Raw genomic sequence first — 18,004 nt, forward strand, 5'->3', positions numbered from 1 at the left:
CCTCTGTTGCTTCTTTCTGCAGTTCTCGTCCTTCTTTCTGCACCCCTCCTGCCTCTTTCTGCACCTCTCTTGTCTCTTTCTGCACTGCCCTTGCTTCTTTCTGTACCTCTCTTGCCTCTTTTGGCACCTCTGTTGCTTCTTTCTGCTCTTATCTTGCCTCTTTCTGCACCTCTGAGTTGGAGGTAGTTTCAATCCCCTGCCCTATTATGTACTAGGGCCTTACAGGGGAGGTCATACCAATCACAGGGATACCCTAACCTATAGTGTACCCTAGTGTATGTAGGGGTTTTCACTGTATTCTAAGTGTCTTTCAGCATAGCACTGGTTCTGGGCCTGGTTAGTCAGAGTCAGTTACCACCAGTACCAGTCAGCAAAACGTTGGGGGCACAGGATGACTTTGCAACAAGAACTCTTTCTGCACCTCTGTTGGTTCTTTCTGCCTATCTCTTTCTTCTTTCTGCACTTTTCTTCATCTTTCTGAATGCCTGTTGCCTCTTTCTGCATTTCTCTTGCTTCTTTCTGCGCCTTTCTTCCTATTTCTGCATATGCCCTACCTCTGTAGGCATAATTAGAAATAAGCATTTAAAAACCTTTGAAATTCACTGAAAAAACCATAGGTTTCAGGGACGTTATAGTTAGAAATTAGCATTTAAAAAACCTTTGAAATGCACTGAAAAAAATTATAGGTTTCAGGGACGCTATAGTTAGAAATTAGCATTTAAAAAACCTTAGAAATTCACTGAAAAAAACATACGTTTCAGGGGCGTTATAGTTAGAAATTATCATTAAAAAACCTTAGAAATTCACTGAAAAAATGATAGGTTTCAGGGATGTTATAGTTAGAAATTAGCATTTAAAAAAAACATAGAAATTCACAGAAAAAAACACAGGTTTCAGGGATGTTAAATTTAGGGGCCGTTTCTGATTCCGGCCGTAAAACGTACCGTCCGACATGGACCAGGAACGGAGACCGACCGACACGGAGCGGCGCCGTACGACCCGAGCAGTACGATGCAACGCGTGTGAATTACAACAACACATACGGAATACAAGCCGTACGACCAAGCCGTAGGGAAACCAGTGATTCGCCCGGAAACCGGACGCGATTCGCACCAACCGACATGCACCACGAATGAACCCGACCGACACGTACCCGCGATGTCCGATCCGCACAGTACGATGCAATGCGTGTAAAACCAGACCGACTCGCACAGAGCCCAAGCCGCATGACCGACACGCACAGAAACAGGGACCTGAAGCAATAGAGATCTCCGTGACCAACGCGTATGAAACACAGAAGAAAGTCAGCGTGAAAGACCTGAAGAAGCCCGCACGAGCCAACATCAGCGTCCGTCTCAGTCAGAACAACGTCTCCTTCATGCCTAGAATACCTAAAGGGAAAAATATAAAAAAAGGACCAAACAAGCAATGACAAAATCAATAAATATCAAAGAAAAAAACTTGGAACAAAGACACACCCACAACTCCACCAATATAAAGGACACAAATCACTACCATGATCCTTTGCAAATTCAAGAGAACAGCCAGCAGAGAACACCATCAGACAGCAACCACAGACACACTCACAACTCACCCATCACACAACATTCACACCATTAGCACCTCACCAAAAGCACTCACACATACACCTAGCAATACTGACACTCATCCACCCTCACTTGCACCCTCACACACACATCACTCACCACCACCACCCATCACCATGCCCCCAAAGAAGAATCCAAAGTTCACAAATAGTGAGTTATAAATGCTGGTAGATGAAATCATCAGAGTAGAGGCACATTTGTTTGGTACATTGCTCCAAAGGACCCCCATGTCACAGAAAACAAAGATGTGGGTGAGGATTGTGGACAAGGTGAACGCACAAGCACCAATTATTGCGCACAAAGGATGATATCCAGAACAGGTTGTATGACATGCGCAGGAGGGTCAAGAAACTCATCGAGAAGGATCACACCTTCAGTCAGCGCACTGGTGGTGGCCCTCCTGCCAAACCAGTATACTTCAGGTCCTGGGAGGAGAAGGTGCGGGACATCCTACCACCAGAGAGCGTCCATGGTCTATCAGACATACCAGAGCCTGGTGAGTACACAACCAATATACTCAATATTGTGTGGCAAGGGGACAGGGAAACCATGCACAATTAGCAAAGCCACAGTAACCAATAGATAATCATCCCAAGATGTGCATGCTAGTCAGACAAACACAATACCTGCCATCTCATAGTGACTTGTAACTGTGTCATGACATGTACAAACCTACCAACAAATAGAGCAAGGCAGTGGCACAAATCTAAATAAACACTGTCAGACAGTTTGCCACCACAAACACACTACCTCACAGTGCAGCTGACTGACAGGAAGGAATAGTGGGTATGCAGGTGAAGTGAGTGTATCCAAAAGCATGATGGGGTTTGTAGTCACAGATAATGCTTCCCCTCCCAATTGGCCCATCAAGACCTCGCTGAACCATGCCCACATCACAGGGAGTGGAAAATGACTGACAAGATGGCTGACACTGGGTCCTGCTGCGGGGAGCACAAGGCCCTGGTACGGGTTGTGCGCAAATCAGAAGCAGGACACCACTGCCTGACATCCTGAAAGCCAACTTGCACGCCCTCCAATGGAAGCACGTTTCATGGTGGGATGTCTGGCCGGGTGGGAAGGAGGACTGACAGCTCTGACCATACTTACCAGCATGTGTAGACACACACACCCCTCAACACAAACTCCACACAACTCACCGGGTATAATGCATTGACTCACACTGTAGTGAAATATCACCCAAAGATACACCGCACTGGGTTCTGCCGTGTGAAGCACAAGGGCTCTCTTTGAACTTGTAGCCAAACAAACACCAGGACTGCACAGTCAGCCATCTTGCCATTGCTGTCACACTCCCTCACAGGGAAGCAGAGTCAAAAGGAAGGAAGTATGGGCATGCTGGGAAGGGGGTGTAGCCAAAAGCATGATCGGAGTTGCAGTCACAGACAATCCCCACCCACCCACATGGCCCAGCAAGCTCACACTCAACCATGCTCACCTCACAGGGAGTAGAAATGGACTGACAAGATGTCTGACACTGGGCTCTGTTGTGTGGAGCACAAGGCCCTGCTTGGAACTGGGCACCAACAAACACCAGGGCTGCACTGACTGACATCCTGAGAGTTAACCTGCACCCACAGCAATGGATTCACGCTTCATGATGGGATAACTGGCCTGGGGGAGAGGTCCTGACTTGAATACAAATAACACCAATGCTGGCCATAAACACACCTTCAATGCTAAAACACATTGCGCACATGGTACCAGTCACTCACAAAGATAGTGCCCGGGCAAGATGTCTGACACATGGGCCTGATAAATGATGTGGCTGAAAATCACACTTATGCACTCGCCAACCCAAACACGGTCGCACACACATCCATTGCAACCGTATATTCAAACTCACTGTCTGGGGATGCAGTTTGCAGGGGTACCCCCTGGCCTGGCTATGGAGGTGTGTCTTGCAGATGACAAGTGTGGAAATCCATATATAGTACATTACACGAAACACACAGGAACTCACATATACATAATTGACAAGGGACATTTGACAATGAATGGAATGGACACACCAATATAGCCGTCACCATAGCATGGTATCATTCAGTGCTGCTGTGAGCTGCATTCCACTCCTACATCGTTCTGCAACATATGCATCCTTCACACAACCCACCACTCACTGTCATAGACACTGTAGACACAAGGTCTAACCTGGACTGCATTGTAGGAGACATGCTACTCACAGCAGCCAACCCACAGCACACACAACACCCGCTCTCACTGTCATGAGCATTGAAAAGCCAGAGAGCTGCCTTGCTCAATCCATGTAACCATGGAGAACATTGACAAGTCAAATCACATATGCACGTACAAAACTCAGCACCAGACTCATTAACGATGGTGACATCATCACTTGTATAAAATGAGATAGGAACTAGGAACACAGGAAAAAAACACTTTCTCCCAAGAGATCACAGGCATACCGGACTGTGACCATGTCATACCAATACACCAATGTGACACACAAAGACTAGCAAAATCTGCGACCACACATACCCCAATCTTACAACATATCCTCAGTGGAATTGCACGTATGTCCTTGTTAAAGTTCAAATGTGTACAGGGATGACACACCTGTGTTAGCAACGTGATGGCCCTTGAGTAGTAATGGCCATGTACAGTTAAATCTATACATGAGCTGGTCATGCACACACTTCGACATGCACATTGAAATGCTTCATGTTGGCTGGACAATGTGGTACAACAATATCAATCTCTGTCCGTGACATCTTTGGACAAAGCAGTGTACAGGCACGCATCCTGACGTACAGTAGCAAATGTCATGTATGTGAATCATTGATGCCTGTAGAAACATAATTTACATTGTGTGTCTCTTCTAAACACAGGTGGTGCTTGGGACACAGCAGCAAATGAAGAGGAGTCCCTGTCCCAGACTCCGGTGAACCCTCAGCTCTCTGGCGTGGATCAGTCTCTGTCCTCTTCAGATGACGAAGAACAACCTGGCACCTCCGGTGTGAGTCATCATGCAGCACCAGCAGTACAAACATCTGCACCCCCTGCACCCATGACTCCAACATCTGGCAACAGACAGGCCAACCCCGCCAGCACGGACAGTCCAAGGACACAGAATACCGACAGCACAGGGACACAGGCCCCCCAGGAAGCTACAGACAACACCACTAGTTACAACACCCAAGGGGGGCCAGTGTCACCTGTGCGTGCCGCCGCAGGTCCTGCACGTGTGGCTAGGGGTGGTGGGAGGGGTGGGAGGCAGAGGTCGCGGCTTACAGAGGGGTCTGGACTGCATGATGACCCCCAACTGGCACGCATCATAGATGCATACCAGGATAGCACCGAAGGATTCGGCCAGGTAGAGGGGATCTTCTTGGACATTCAATAGGAGCAAGCTGCCCATCATGCTCGCATGGAGTCCAAGTGGGATGCACTTACTGTGGTGCATAGGGACATACTCACATGCCTCCGCCAGATAAGCACCAACATGTCCACACCTCCATGTGTGGCCACAGCATCTGTTGCCGCAAGATCTGCCAGTGCCACAGGGAGGGAATATGACTCTGGCGGAGAGTCTTCTGCACCGCAGACGCCTGCACCTGAGGATCCCCCCCGAAGAACAAGAGGGGTCACCCGAAGAAGGACAAGTGAGACGCAGATGGCCATGCACATCCCCCAGGGCCTCAAAACCTGTTCTGGAAAATGTTCTTTGTGTGCAAACCCTTCACCTTGTCGTATCTAAGCCAACTCGCCTACATGACATGGAGGGTTCATGTTGGTCTAATGTAGCAAATACCTAAGGACTTTACTCTGGACATTTCAGCTACCAACACTTCCAACTCTTCTGTGAAGTTTGGATTCAAAACCCAATGTACAGCACCCACCATCCTGTGCACTATCCTCACACAAGTTTGTAAATAAACTCACCAGTACACTATACTAGCCTCTGTTGTGATTCCAACTTGTTATGTGTCATGGAGATGATGATCTGCTAAAGACCACAGTGCATGCCAAATACTACAGCAATGTGATCACCGTTATGTGAGTCATGGTGATGTGACACATGTGAGGGAGACACACCACTATGGCACCACAACACATACTCACCATGGCCATGTTACTCATCCCATACAATGCTGTTGACCTGAAATACAGTGGAATGCACAGACACCACACCTATCCACAGTCAGTGGTAACAAGCCCACAGGTGAGGTAAGCAAATGTCAGTCAGATGTGGGTAGACAGACAATGCACATGACAAAGCATGGCACAGGTTCATTACACATCAGCAACATGTTTATTCCACAACACTTGCAAGGTAATTCTACATGACAGTGGACACACGGTCACAAAGTGTCGGAGAATTGAAGTCCAGGAGTGTGTGGTACATCACTTCCCCCCTGGGATAGGATTCTGGGGGTTAGTGTTGACCAAACAACAGGCAAATTACCCTGGGAAGGACAGACATAAGAAACAGTCAAAAAGCACAGCAGAACAGGACAGAAATGCAATACACATGCACAAAACATGTCACAAGAAACCTACACAGAAACAAGTTAGCATGTCGACACTATTGTGGAGTACAGACTACCTGAAAGGACACATCGCTGCACGCATCCAGTCAAGTAGCACACAGACACACTCAAACAGCAACAGAGCAGCCCCAACACATTTCAGTAGTACACAAAAAGATAGTCACAGTGGAAATTATTCACGGTGTATCAACAGCCAATACATGATCAAATGGAAGAAGAAAATATGACAACACCAAGAAATGTCATACAGTACAGGAATATGATTTCATCGATTAGGAAACGATTGTCAATAGATCAATGATTCCCGAGATAAGCTGTATTTCACATTATGCAACTTTAAAACTCAGGTGCAAGTAACGTGAGGTGACAGGTGCTAAAAGTGGGATCAGTGCAAGTGGTTGTGCAGTGGAAAGGTAGTGCATATATATACATCAACATACAATGGTAGGAAACCTATCCAGCCAGATTGCTGGCACACACAATAAATGCAGAATCATAAGCAACTGCCGCAGTTAATATTTCACTGTCATCCAGGTTTGATGTAAAAGGAAAGGAAAAGTCAATGTTTCGACCCCTTTGCGAACTAGCCAACTGAGCGTCTTGGAGGTGGGTCTTCTTCAGGACGGGGGGACAGGTGAGGGAGGGAGCGGCACTAGCATCAGCAGGGATCCTTCGTGGTGGAAAATTAAAGTTGTGGGCCTGAGCGGCTCGGAATAATGCGTAGAATGTACAACATAGGATCGGAGTATACTATGGTGGGCTGAATTATGCAGTCAGGATGGCACTAGGTTCATTAGTAACCTGTAGCTCTCAGGGAAGCATTGAAGAATCAGACAAATTTCAGGCTAACTCAACACATTGACATAACAACCCTGTAAACTCACATTCAGGTGAAGAAGTTGTTGATGAGCTGTGTGCGGACGTCACCCTCATCATCATCATCACTGGCATCGTGGCCCAGGCCTGGATCCTCCACAGGTGGCGGATGTAGGTCATCGTCATCCTGGATGAGAGGCAACTTCTTCCGCACTGCCATGTTGTGTAGCATGCAGCATACAAGGATAATTGTGAACACCTTTGCAGGGTCAAATAGGAGGGCCCCTCCGGTCTTGTCCACGCAGCGGAAGCGGCTTTTCAGGAGATCAGATGTCTGCTCAATCACCCTCCTGGTCCGACCATGTGCCTCATTATAGCGCATCTCGGCTGGTGTCACAGGGTTCCTGAGTGGTGTCAGCAACTACGGCATGTTGGGGTATCCGGAGTCACCTACATACAAACAATTGAACAATTAGCTGAGTTTTGAAAGACGGTGGAATACAACATTGCCAAACACACACAATGGTAAACAGTCAGTACACACCGACAAGCCAGGCACGCTGGTCTGGCATCAGTGACATCAGCGTTGCAATGCGACTACTCCTCATGATGTAGGCATTGTGCATAGAACCGGGGAAATGTGCACACACATGTGTGATACACATGTCCACAAGACATACCACCAGAGCATTGATGGAGTGGGAATGTTTCCTATTCCGGTATGTCTGCTCATGTGCCCGTGGTGGTACCAGGGCCACATGTGTGCCATCAATATGATGATGATGATGATGTTCGGCATCCTCCCCAGTGTATAAAAAGCATCCTTTATGTCAGTGAGTTGACCTGGGCTAGGAAACTTGAATTTACAGGTCAAGGAAATGAAACATCCCCATCAGGACATCGCACACGGCTGAACATAGTTTGCGACATACCATCAGCAGTAGCCACAGTGTACTGGAAGGTACCAGTAGCTAAGAAGTGCAAGGCTGCCATCACCTTCACCTCTGGGGTCAGTGCTGTAGGGTATGTCCGGCCAGGTAGCAGATGTGGCACCAACTGCTCCGCCAACTCCTCAATCAGTGGCCTGGTGAAGCGGTACCGTCAGATGCAGTCGCGTTCCTGCATGGTTTCAAGGTCTGGGAACGGTCTATGGACAGCTGGTGCCCTGCAGTACAAAGATAAACAAAGGAAGATTGTCGATTCATCCACCCATGTGGCTATGACCAAGCAAAATAACACATGATACATCATGACAATACACAATGTACTGAGGTGTGTGCTGTTGGGTATGGACACATATGTCACCTACATGCCCATCACCTCACATCTCAAGTCCACATGTCTACATAAGTTCCATGTAAGGCAATGGCCAATCATTGGGCTGTGTCACAGTACCTATGTACTGCAGTCACGTTCCAAACACACACCACAGTGACAAGTGAGGCCTGATGTCTCCCAGGCATCACAGCTCTTTGACAGGCAGATACCCAGGGTCTCTGTATTAGAACATGGACACTGGCATGACATGGCGTATCATGTACACACCACAAAACAACCATGTGTCCCACAAGTAGTGGCCCCTGTTGTCTCTGCAGGCCCTACATGGACGTCAATGTTGATGCACAAACCACATGGATGTGGAGACTGTCTCCCATTGGGCACATTTGATCAGACACATCTGAGACACAACATGCACACAGACTGTGGGTGTACATCAGAATTGTGGCTATGGGTCTCACTGTGACGTACATACCATCCCACCCAGGACTCAGGGTGTATGTGACATGTCCTAAACATATCCAACCTGCAACTGTGTCCATGACTCATGCCCATAACTGTACAGTTGCACATCACAGTGGTAATGTGCACAACACACCAAGGATTCTGTCCCCATGAACACGTGCACAACCTCGGAGTGGCTGCACCAAAGTGCCACCCAACAAACCAAATGTTGCCCCCCCCACACACAGGTAATGCAGCCTTACATGCCATGGGACACAGTGTGGCACATGCTGTAGTGTGGTAGGTGTGCACCTGACTCCCTGGCAAGTAATTGTGTGTGGAAGCCATCAAAAAGTCACCCCAATGTCAACCGACATGGGTGACTTCTACAGAGACACATTGCACAGTTCAGGACCGAGCCGTGCGCACGCTTGGCCATTGACTGCAATGATAACCGATGCGGGTGACTATCATGCATACGCATTGCACAGTTCTGGACCAAGCCGTGCGCACGCTTAGGCATTGACTGCAATGAGAACCGATGCGGGTGACTATCATGCATACGCATCGTGCAGGTATGGACCGAGCCCCGCGCACGCCTTGGCCATTGACTGCTTTGTGAACCGATGCGGGTGACTATCATGCATACGCATTGCACAGTTCTGGACCGAGCCATGCGCACGCTTAGCCATTGACTGCAATGAGAACTGATGCGGGTGACTATCATGCATACGCGTCGTGCAGGCATGGACCGAGCCCTGCGCACGCCTTGGCCATTGAATCGTATGGAGACGTGTGTGTGTGGATTTTCAAACTATGCGTTGTACAGTCAGTTGACCGAGCCATGCGCACCCATTGGCTCTGGACTGTCATGGAGGCGGACGCGGATTCAAAACTTGTACGAGTGGTGCGCTGGAAATTCAGTTGGATGCCTACAGCAATGTTGCAATTTCTAGGGTGTCATGAAGGTGAAGATTTGAACGATGCGGAAGATGTGTACGAGTCATACATTTTCATGGATTGGCCAGATTCATAGAAAGCAACCGTGTTGGACCTATCACTTGGGACACATGGCACAGATACTGCCTCTGCAGCACAGATAGAAGGCTGGCTGGCTCCCAGGGAGCTCACTTGCCTGCACTACATGCTACTGGACCACATCTCTGCTACCACTGCTGCTGTCTCTGCATCCTCTGGCTACTGCTATGACATGTACTCTGGAGAGGGCCCCAGCCATCACTGAAGAGGAGAACCAGACCCTGCAAGCTGTATGGGAAACCAGGGGAGCAGGTGAGTGTGTAGTCCACTGCCTTCCTAATTGTGCATGTTGTCTGACTAGCAGTACTAGCAGTGTGTACACAAGTGGCAAGCATACTCACTGAGTACATTCAACCCCCAAAGTGTGTAGGTACATGTGATGAACAGGTGTTCTGCAGTAAAGGTGCATTTGTGCAAGCTTTAACCTCCCAGGCAATGTTAACATGTCAGACATGCAGGGCATTTGTCCATTTCCATGGGTGCACTACCTGTGTACCTCATTTTCCTTTGCAATGACTACATGTATATCCAACTGTGTGCAGCACAAATATGTGGCATGTGTGGTAAAGGACTTTTCACTTTGTCATCCTCACAGGTTGATGCCCACAAGAAGTAGGAGATCTGGCTGACCATCGCCTGGGCAGTTAGATCAGTGGGTGTCACGACTCACCCCCGTTCTTTTCCTGTCACCCTGTCTCTCGCTGCAAGGCCCCCAGGACATAACAACAAAAGCATGCTACTCGCGTTCATGCACATTACTGGCCAAAGACTACAACTCCCATGATGCCCGGAGCGTCCTGCACGTTGGCGGGACGTGCTCGCGCCTTCCAGGAAGCGGGAAGCGGTGAGTGGAGAGATTAAAAGGACTCCGCTTTCGGGTGAACGCTACCGCTAATTTTGGACTCTGCATTATTCCTTGGATAATCCTCGTTGGATACTCGAATATTTGGAAGCTAGTAGGGTGTTGGCTACACCTCGTGTTTTTGTGGCACTTCTCCCGGAGGTTATCTGAGCGGGTCCGCGCTCATTTCTACGTCGTCCTCAGAGGCTAAGTTAATCATTAGCCGGTATCTGGTAAAGGTGTTGTGTACACCTTAAACAACATCCTGTTTTCTTCAGACGTTTACAGAGCGGTTTCTCGCTCATATTCACTTGGCTTTGAGGAGCCCTGGTTCTACCTCATGTTAACATTGTGGTGTACCTCCCAGTTGGTGAGACACACGTTTGTTTTCTCTTGCAGGTTGTAGGGATACCGGCAATCTTTTTGTGTGGTATTACTAAAACTTATTTGAAACTCGTAGTGCTCACTAAAACTGGCTTTATTGTGTGTACTCAAGTGCAAACAAGCACACCTCTTTTGTGTTATATGTACGTGCGTTTATTGTATGTCTCCTGAATGTATATGAATTAGACACTATATGGTCTAAGAAGGTTACTCCTGGTGAAGTAACCGGGATGTTCCAATTACAGAGTTTATGCAAGGTTCAGTCAAATGTGTGGGAGTTATTTGAACATGTTTTGACATTGCATTTCTGATTGCATGTTGTTTCTTCCCAATATTCAGGCCATATAGTGTAGCAGGGCTTAAAAGAAGAGTTCTGTTGGCAGTTTCTCTTATTACCCTGCGACGCCAGGCTTGGCACTAGATAAGAAGGTTCCAGCGTATAGCTGTTTAAGTTGAACGTCTTTGAATGTTCACAAAAGAAAACAAGACTGTTGCATTTATGGTGTTGTCTTTTGTTTTGTTCATTCTCTAGATTTACTGCTTAGAGTTCTGCTTTGATGGTGCATGGTTCTAAGTCCTATGCGGAAATAGTAGGAACTGTGGTCACCGCTAGCAGCTCTTATGCATGATCATGTTCTTTTTCTTTACAGGTACGATTAATAGTTCTTTATTGAGATTTACATTATTGTTACTGTCATTTCAGGTCTCCCTCCCCGCTGTCCCCATCCTTTCCTTCCTTCCCTCACTCGATCACTTCACTGATCTGCGCTATAGCAGCAAACAAACTTGAAGCTATCAAGAGGTGGACCATTTTTGAGCATCGCACCGATCCTAAGGAGTTGAGACCCGACAGTGGGGGTCTACAAGCGCCGGATCCGCAACTGCCAGAAGAGGGGGCAGGACCTTCGGGCTGGATCCGGAGGATCGCAAGGGTCCAGCTGAAGCTGTCGCCTCCTCGCAGGAGGGGCGGACACCGGACCCTTACCCCCCACATGCTCAGGATTCTGACGGTGGTCTTCCCGGACCTGGATGGGCAGCTGAAAGTCAGACAGCAGCAAGGAGGGGGTAAGTCCATACCTAATCTGTGTACTATGTCTGACATGATATTTGCAGTCTTTTGGCCTGGTCACACTTCCACATTTCGTAGGTCTTGTAGTCCAGGACTCATGTCCCTCAATTGTGTGATGCACCCTCCTCATCTGATCCACAGGTGTGGCCCCTACAGTCTGTGGCTTGTGCCACTAGGACACTGTGTCCCTGCAGTCAGCTATGCTTCAGGTTCCAAACAGCATCTGTTACTGTGACTCTGTTGTGTGTTTCATGGGTGGGTCAATTGTTTACATAATGCCTGAGATCTGACATGTGCTCTGTGTGTGCCCTTGATATGTGTTCCAATTGCTGGTCTGATTCGGCACATGTACCTGCGGTATTTCACACACACCCATGCAGCAGGGGACTCTACATTTTGGGCCTAAGGAGTATGTATATCAAGTGTGTCACACTTGCTTAGCCACCTGACTGCTGTCCAGGGCTATACACTGTTTCACGTAGACCTGGGAAGTCATGCCTACTCCAGGGCACTTAGAAATGCTCTGTACTCCCACTTCTGTGTATCAACTTACAGGTTGTGCTTAGTGACATGTGCCTTCAGGTGTCTGCCTCTGTGTCATTGTGGTGTGGCTTCCTTTTCAGGACAACTAGGGTGTTCATGAGTTTGAGGGTCAGCAGGACATCTGAGATGTGACTAAGGAGACGAGACCTGTGTGACATAGAGGTGTGTGATCACTTGACAGTGCACAATGGTGTATGCAACTGTGAAGTTCAGGCAGCTGTGTTTCATGCACAGCAGACTGTGAGGTGCTCATGTTCAGGAAGTTGTGTTCGCAGACACTCATATGTCTGTTTTGTATGATCTGGGTCCAGGAGATGTTTTTTGCAGGGGATGGACAACTGCACTTGTCAGCTGCAGAGTTTGCTTTACACATGACCTATGATTGTGACACAGTGCATACTGTTGTTGTCTGGATGCCCTGCCTCTGTGACAGGAGACAGTGATGACTGACTTTCCAGGCATGCCTGTGCCATGGCATTTAACTTGCTATGAGTGATCCTGCATTGGGGTCAAATGTGCTCCATGCACCCCATTGTGGCATTGACTATCAGGACATGATAACATCATAGTGTGTGTTGCTTGTACGCATCACAAGCACATGAAATGAGACTCTGGCCATCCTTTCTTCCTGACACCTGTACTGAGTCAGTGGCAGGAGATGTGATGTGTGTATAGTGACATACTCCTACATGTTCACTTGCTTGTCCAACAACTGTGTAGGTGGTGCATGTCTGCACATTGAGGTATTAGCATCCAACATGCAACAGACATATGGGTTCAAGTCCAGGAGGGATATGATTGCCATGGTTGATGGTGAGACTGACAATTGGCTTATTCAAAACAGTGTGAGCACTTTGAGCAGTGTTCAGATGATGATGCCAGGGCTTGCCCTGTGATGTGCTGTACTCACTGTGGTGTGTGTGGTCAGTGCAGGTTACTGATATTGTTCTGTTTTTCCTAATTCTATCCAGATACATCCACGGCCACAGGAGGGGACAGCGCCACGGACCAGGAGGAGCCACAGAGCCAGACTGGGACAGAAAGCGAGGAGTTGGAGGGACCCAGTGGCACGGAGGGCGAGTGGAGCCACCCCGAGGAGTCCTCAGCACCATCCACCCTAGCTGAGGGCCACAGCAGCTCGGAGGATGACTCCCTTGTAGAGGCAGGTGTCAGCAGCCAACAAACCCCAGCTAGTGAGGCTGTCCCCACCACCATCACCCCCTCCATCACCACCCTCCCATCGGCTCCCATCCCAGAGGTATGTGGAGGCTCCCGTGTTCGGGAGCATGTCTCCTTTATGCCAGGCACCATACCCTCTGCCCCTTTGTCCCCTGCTGCCCTGAGTGTGGAGTCTGTGGACTTGCTTCAAACAGATCCATGTAGGGCAGACATCAATGCTAAGTGTCCTCCATGCACACACCAGTCTGTTGACACAACTGGTGTCGTTCATGGAGGGCATTTCATCTGGCATGTCTGCCCTACAGAGGACCAATCAGTCCATGGCCTCCTCCCTGACGGCAGCAGTGTCCCTCCTCCAACAGTCCCTCACCCCTCCTACCCCAGCCCCATCAATGATTCATAGCACCTTACCTGCCCCAAGCACACACACACCAGCACATTCACCCAAACCCACAGAAACGGGCAGCACACAACCACCCAAACCAAGGTCTAGACGTGCACACAAGCAACCTCAGGGGACTGATACCACACTCACAGGGGATGGATTGCAAACACACACACAGGCATGCACAACCACTCCGCAGTCCTCCGATACCTCTCCCTCCAAGACCCCTTCCCTTGCCTCACCTGCAACCCTATCTCCACAGAAGCTCTTCCTCTGTGACCTTGGCCTCTTCCCCACCGATCCAGCAGATCAAGCTTACAAGGGGAAGAGGAAGTCGTCCCTCACACCTGGAAATCCTCCCCCAGGCGCAGTCAGACTGAGGCTCCCACCCGCAAGTCCCCCGGAGCTGGAAAAGCAAGACCCCACCCCGCCCCGCAGCTCCACGACACAGTCTCCGTCCTCCATTCCCCAGGCCACCACTCCACAGGTTTCCCCGCCACACCCTGCACCAGGTTCCCCCACCCACAGATACACCATCCCCAAAATGCTCAGGCCCTACCACTTGCTCTTCAACCCCCACCCCCCGGTCAGACTGGTTGTGCCACTGGTGTGGGGACCGTGACCCCCCTCTGTCCTGCCGGCCTCACCTGAACCCCATTCCGTTCCTATGGATTTGGGCACTGCAGTGGAGTCCACGACCACCCCGTCTGACTTGGGCACTGCAGTGGGGACCCAGTCCACTCCATCTGACCTGCCCACAGCAGTTGTGCCGCACCCACCCCATCTGACTTGTGCCCCACAGTTGTGACTGCACCCACTATGTCAGACACCTACACTGCAGTTGCCAGTGACTCTCCTGCATCCACCACCCCTTCACTGCCTCCTTCTGCTGAGCCCTGATCCTGTCCCTGCGGTGCCTGGCCTGCCCCCATGTATGCCCCTCCGAGGGGATGTCCCCTGTCCTTACCAGTGCAGGCAAGCAACGTGTGACAGTTGTCATTCAAATCACATTTTTGACATTTGGATATGGACTGGCCATTGGCCTTTGTTTTGAAAGGACTTTGCATTTGCATTTCAATTTTGCTGAATAAAGCATTTGTATTTATCCTTGTGAATTTGATTTAGCTGTACATTATGTTGATGATGTTTACCATGACCTTGCAGTTATAATGCTGAATTTACAATGATGAATACTGAGGTGTTGATGTGATGTGGTCCATGAGAAATGTATCCTATTCTGGTCGGTATCCATGTCATCCTTTGCAGCTAACTGGGTGTGTCCGGATTAACAATTTGTGAACATCTCTGTAAACCTTTCATTTGCATGGTCACATCTGTGGCTTGCACACATGCACATATGATGTGCTTCCCATTGTTCAATTTGTCTATTTCCCTGACTGTGGGTGCATCTCCACTGGACCTGCAGGTGTGGGCATCATTGGTGTAGGAGCAACAGGTTCCTCTATGCAACTTGCTGGACATATGTATTGAGTATGTGCAGATGACTTAAGGGACACTCCCGTGCCCAGGCTGATGTGACCAGAGCCTTCATTGGGTGGTAACTGATGGATGACTGACCAAGTGTTCTGCTGACATGACTGAGACCTGCTGGAACTATGTTTGGCACAGCTGAGCTTCCACAGGAGTTGAGTCCCCTCAAGTAAGTGTGTTGTTCCGTGACATTGCCTGGGCCCATGGTGTGTGTTGTGTGAGCATGTATGTGTGTGTCCACATCCCTTTTTATACACAGGCTGTGTTCCCTTGATATGTTCTTGTTGTTGATGCTTGCTGAGTTGTACTGTGTTCATCCCACATCTTTGTCCTGGGCTACCAGATGTGTGGGTGCATGACACACTACTGTTAATTGATGTTTCATCATTGGGATTTGTCAGTTCTGAGTGGTGATGATGTCAGACGCAGATGGGACACAGTCAGGGGTCCCCAAGGCACTTGTTTGTTCGCAATATCATGTAGTTGTCCCTAGGTGGTACCTTGAGGTGATTGAGACATGTGTATGTGTGTGTGACTGCTCCCACTCATCAGGTTCAGGGCTGCAATGTTGGCAGGTGTCAGCATGTGTGCCTTGTGGTTCTCCTTGGCTTCTGCATTGTCCTGGGACTGTGGCAGGGATTCCGAAGGTTACGGGAGCTTTGACGTCATGGCCATGTACCGTATACTGTGCAGTATGTCTGTCATTCATCAGGGTTGTAGACTGTCCTTGTGTGATGAGTCTGTGCACCTTAGTTCCTCCCAACATTACTGTGTTTGTCATGGGTGCATGTGCAATGTCACATGTCCATGTGGGCTTCAAAGATGCACATTGGTGCAGTTCAGTGTGTGTGGTGTTGAGGGTGGACAGATGTGAATGTTTGCATGGCTCGGCCCCTACCTCCCGTTTGTCCCTGGATGATGGGCCATGCTGAGTGATTTGTGTTTGTATAGGTGTGATGTACGTTTGTGGCACAGGACACATGTCTGAGTTTCACAGTTTGTACGGCATCTACCTTTGTCATCACAGTGGACGTATCATGCATGCTTGTGTCACCCCAATGTATGGTCCCTGGGGGTAGTGCTGTTGTGTGTCAGTCTCTTGCTGTTTAAGTTGCTGTTCATTCCAGCTTGTGTCACATGTGTCTGTTGGGCTCCCTCTCATCTCACAATGCCTGATTGCCCACTAAGGGGGGCCCAATGATGGGTTACTTTTGTATGGCACTGTGTCCACATCTGTGCCACTGTGGTTCAGCCCGCCTCATGAGTTGTGTAGTTGCCTGTGGATACTGAGACACACACACACACATGTTGTGTCAGATGTGCAGTGTGAGGCTGCCTGTTTGTGTTTGTGCATCTGCACCAGTGCATTGGTATTGCTGTTGTGGGCCATTGTCTGGATGTTGTTTTGGTGATTTTCCCTGCTGTCCATGTGAGACATATCACATAATTCTGCACATTCATCCTGATTGTTAGGTCCCATTGCTGCCATGGAATGGGAGTTTGTGACCTGACACCTACAGTCTACGCAGGATGTATTGATTTGTGTGGCTATTTTCGAGATGCGTGTATGCATTATGATGGTCACTTCTGCCATTGTACACTGTATGCAATGTCAGCCCCCATGGGTGGTGCTTGTCAGCATATGGCCGAGAGTATGTTTGATTTTCACAGCACTGTTAGCCTCACCACATCTCTGTGGGTATGGGACACAACCACTACTTTGCCACAAAAGCGTTTCATGTGTTGGGACCAGGAATCATACATGCTGTTTGGTATTTGCAGCTTTTACCATGATGACACTTACCTTTTGGTCACTGTGATGAGGGGGGTTTAGACCCCATCACCACAATGCTCAACCTTTGCTGCAGTTTGGAACCCCACACTTAACTTTTGTTCTACACAGTGAGGGGGGGTTAGTGCACATTGACACAGTGCTATTATGATACTTGCCTTGTGTAGGCCACACTCAGTTTTTGGTCACAGATGTGATAGTAGTTACATTGTATATTCGAAGTCATATTCACTGTTGTGGGCATTAGTCACAGACTACACACTGTTGTCATGATGTTAGGGGGGATGTATTTTGCTGACATACCTAACGTTGGTGTATGATGGACGTGTGGAGCATCACCCATCCTATGGGTGGGGGTGTTGATATTGATAGTCACACAGCAACCTATGAGTGGGGGTGGCAGTAGTGATGGGCAACATAACCCCTAAGGGTGGGGTTGGCAGTAGTGATGGGCAACAGGTCCCCTTTGGGGTGGGTGGCAGTAGTGATGGGCAACATAACCCCTATGAGTGGGGTGGCAGTAGTGATGGGCAACATAACCCCTATGAGTGGGGGTGGCAGTAGTGATGGGCAACATAACCCCTATGAGTGGGGGTGGCAGTAGTGATGGG

The sequence above is a fragment of the Triturus cristatus genome, chromosome 12 (genome assembly GCF_964204655.1).
Source record: "Triturus cristatus chromosome 12, aTriCri1.1, whole genome shotgun sequence".
Taxonomy (NCBI): Eukaryota; Metazoa; Chordata; class Amphibia; order Caudata; family Salamandridae; genus Triturus; species Triturus cristatus.